At 42.8% G+C, this 3824-nt stretch overlaps 1 long non-coding RNA gene across 1 annotated transcript; it reads left to right on the top strand.

Annotated features, from left to right (window-relative positions):
- The first annotated feature begins 17 nt into the window (after positions 1-17).
- On the top strand, positions 18-2720 carry LOC107183454. The gene is made up of 3 exons (XR_001514243.1): positions 18-258; positions 363-405; positions 544-2720. It is a non-coding gene; the product is annotated as an uncharacterized LOC107183454 (long non-coding RNA).
- Positions 2721-3824: the final 1104 nt, after the last annotated feature.

The raw sequence follows: 3824 nt of genomic DNA on the forward strand, positions 1-3824 counted from the left end.
CCCGCCCCGCACAAGGTTGAACAGTGAGATCCTGAATAATACTCCCTTGCTGAACCCAGAGGATGGCAGCGCTCTCACTGGACGTCCGTGGGGGAGGGAGACAGACGTGCAATGGCCTTCAGAGCTCAAGGGTCACACCTCAGCCCCCTGTGTCACCACTGCCAGCAGCACCAATTGGAAGATGGAGGAGAAGGTTGAAAGGAGGGTGGCTTGGTTGACAATATTTCTCTACAGGCTCACCCACAGCCAGTGTCTCAGGTGTTTTTAAAATGCCACTTTTAACATAAGGAGGGCCCTTTAGAATTGTCCAGATGGTAGATGTGTGGTCTTTTTTTTTTTAACCTTATGGTTTTCCTCACCAGCCTTCTAAAACAGAATATAAGCTGTTACTCGGAGAACAGTAAGGTGTGTTGAAAAGCCAAAGGACATTTCTCAATTATTTTAAATGAACCTGCCCACCACACAAAGGGGGGAGGGATCGGTTCTTTTTACAAGTGTTACAAATGGTGCGTGTATGCATATATGCTCTGCTCACAATTCCAGCAGCCTTTCAGGAGGTACAGCCATTGGGCCCGAAGGTGTTACATGCATGAGAAATGATCACTGGTCAAAATGACTTCAAAAGTCTCAGGCTAAAGCAAGTAGCATTTACCAAAGTACTGGGCAAGATTTTTTCCGAAGATATGGAACAAGTCCTCTAAGCTCCATAGCACATTTCCTGCCTGTACGTGGGGGGTGGGGAAAATAGAAAAAAATATGAGAAGGAAGAGCCTACGCCATGAGAGAGCAGGAGAACGCACAGCCTGGATTTATAATACGAATGGAAAGCCCAGGAGTAGATATTAGGCAAGTTATCCCACCAACACACACATAAGACACACAAGAATAGCTTGAAATAAACAAGTAGAATTGATTCGTAAATCATACTTTTGCACTCAGGAGCAATGGATGTCAATCAAACATGGATGACATTTGCTTGTCAATATGGGGATGATGGCTGGGAAGACAGAGACTTACTACATCAGGGCGAGAATGTGAAATGAGAAGCAGGAACAAATAAGACTACAGCAACCAAACAAAAGACTAACACCCTGGGTGATGTTGTCTGTGGGCTCCACAGCGTGGACCCCTCCTTCTCTGGCTCTTCTGCCTACCCTGACCCCACCCTGTTGGTTTCATTCTTTCTTTCCTGCTTTCAAACTAAATAAGGTCAAATGAGCAAGCAGAAGGAAACAAAGATTCATTGATTCTTTTAAAAGAAATGTCAGCAGTTCCTGCAGGTCTTTCCTGGGAGAATCAACTGTGAGTGTCCGGCAGTGGGGCTCAGCCTGGCCCAGGTCTCCACAGCACCTCAGCTTGGCTCATGAGGCACTCCTGCTGCTGGGAAATACTCCCCACTTCTCAAACCTTTCATTTTTATTATTTATGAATGTGTGTCTATATCTTGGGTATAATTATACGTGTATTTCAGAATATTTCAATTCACGTGAGCTACCTTATTTTCAGATGTTCGAGCAGCAGACACAGTTAAGTTCTGTCCTGGACACAATACCTATTTTCCTAACACATCTTCTGGGTTGCTTCTCTAAAGTCACCTTCCTTTTGGAAGACAAGGTGGTAAAAAGTATGGTGTCAGCAATGGAGAGCCGTGAGTTACTGACATAAACTGTTCTCTGATACAGTACCACCAAATTATCAAACTTCATGAGACCTCTTTATTGCTAAAGAGGGTCCAGTGAGGGAAAAAATCGAGAGTTTTCTAAAGGTAGGATTGTATAAATAAATTCTCAACAAAAGTCTCAAGACACATGGAGTTTCCTCTTTGAAGAATGCTCATCTCATAGAGAAACCATGTACCTTGGAAGTCACTTCCTCCCCCACCCTGAGGATAACATAAAATAGTAGAGTTGGAAGGGACCGTAGCAAGCGAGTCTCCACCTGCTCACTCTGCAAATGGTGAGACTGAGACACAGAGCCAAGAGCAAAGCAGGCCATCCAGCGCCAGTATCGCACACCTCGTTTTACTGAGCTTCACAGATACTGCATTTTGTACACATTGAAGGTTTGCAGCAACCACCAGGGAAAAGATTATGACTCAATGAAGGCTCAGATAATGGTTAGCATGTTTTAGCAATACAGTATATTTAGTTAAGGTATGCATATTGGTTTTTTTAGATTAATGCACACTTAATAGACTACAGCATGGTCTAAACATAACTTTGTATGCACTGGGAAATCAAGAAATTCACGTGACTCACTTTATTAGGATATTCACTTTACTGTGGTCTTGGAACCAAACCCACAGTATTTCCAAGGCAGCCTGTGCACTTCCCATACAACGTGGTATCGGCGCATTCCAACCCGGCCCAAGACCTATGGTACTAGTCCCAGTAATTGAGGCTTTCCTCTTTCCATTTTCTCTGATGCCAAAGCAAAGCTTGATTTTGCAACTGAGAGCTCTACCATCTCAAAGTTCTGCCGAGGTTTGGAAAGGTGCTCAGTAGTCATCACCCCATGAAGATTTCATCTCCCAGGTCACAAGGCCGACCCCTGTCTTTCAGTTGAATGCACAAACCCAGGCAATGCATGAACATTTGTGTTTTTTTAGTGAAGTTTAAATTATCGGTCTTCTTCCTTTTCTCTAGAAATGCCACACCATGTACTTCGGAAGTAGCTTTTCCCCCCACCCCAAGATTTTCATGGATGACTGAGTAGTATGGCTGGGTACCGCCACTTTCCACGGCTTGAATTTCTCAGAAGGTTCTCTGGAAAGTTACTCACGCTTTAGCCCTGATCCTGACAGTTTGAATAAACCATCTGATATGGCATATTACTCATCATCTTTGCATGTATATAATAATAGAAAATGTGTCAATTAAAAAAATATTTGATTCTCTTCAGTCCTCACCAGAGAACCAAGCTCTCTCTCATATTGGATAGTATTAATTTTGGAAGTAGGCCTTAGAATCTAATTTTTCTTCATCGCACTTCCCGATCATTTATCAAGAAAACACCAGACCCCACATTCCCTGGGCTTTTGGGACCCTTAAGTGACAAAGTCCAGTACAAAAACCCAGGACCTGGGTTGGGCGATGATCCTGTGATTTCACCTTTCCTACACCGTTCCTGTCTCTTTCGGAGAACTGAGCAGCTTCTAAGCAGCCTACTCCCACACAGACATGCACGGCCATCCATTAATCTTCACTGAGCACCCACTGGCAGCGTAGCTCTACACGGCTCTTCCCAGGCAAACAAATATTTAGTCATGAGAATTATTTCCAAATCCAGGAGCACTTAAACAGAAATAGCATTTCTTATAACAGGAAAAAAATTAACAAGCTCAAGGGCTATCTAGAGAAACAGACAAAAAATATAAAAAATGGGACTGGAATAGCAATTTCTCTTTAATTCCTGGGTCTCCAAATTGTATTTCAGAGCAAACACTCCCTTTGACTGAAGAATTGTAGCTTTCCAGCCAGAAAGGGTCAGTCTGTTTGGCATTATGGAATCATCACACGAAGCTTTGGAACCTGATGGGTCTTAATTTGAATCCTACCTTTGTCCTTTAGTAGCTATGAAAGTTACTTAATTTCCCTGAGACCTGATTTCCTTTTCCAAAAAATGGGAAGAAGATGAAAACCTAAATCATAGCGTTGTTGTGGCGACTGAGTTAGGGCATATCATTACAATGATATTCAATGTATATTTAGAGCCCAAGAAATGTCAACATTCATCTTAGCATAGTGTAGGAGCACTGAGTAGAGTGTATGTTCATAATTTGGATGGTAGAGACAAGGCTTATTAATGGAAGCTAAAGCTAAAGG

This window comes from Myotis davidii, unplaced genomic scaffold (genome assembly GCF_000327345.1).
Source record: "Myotis davidii unplaced genomic scaffold, ASM32734v1 scaffold1120, whole genome shotgun sequence".
In the NCBI taxonomy this organism is placed as follows: domain Eukaryota; kingdom Metazoa; phylum Chordata; class Mammalia; order Chiroptera; family Vespertilionidae; genus Myotis; species Myotis davidii.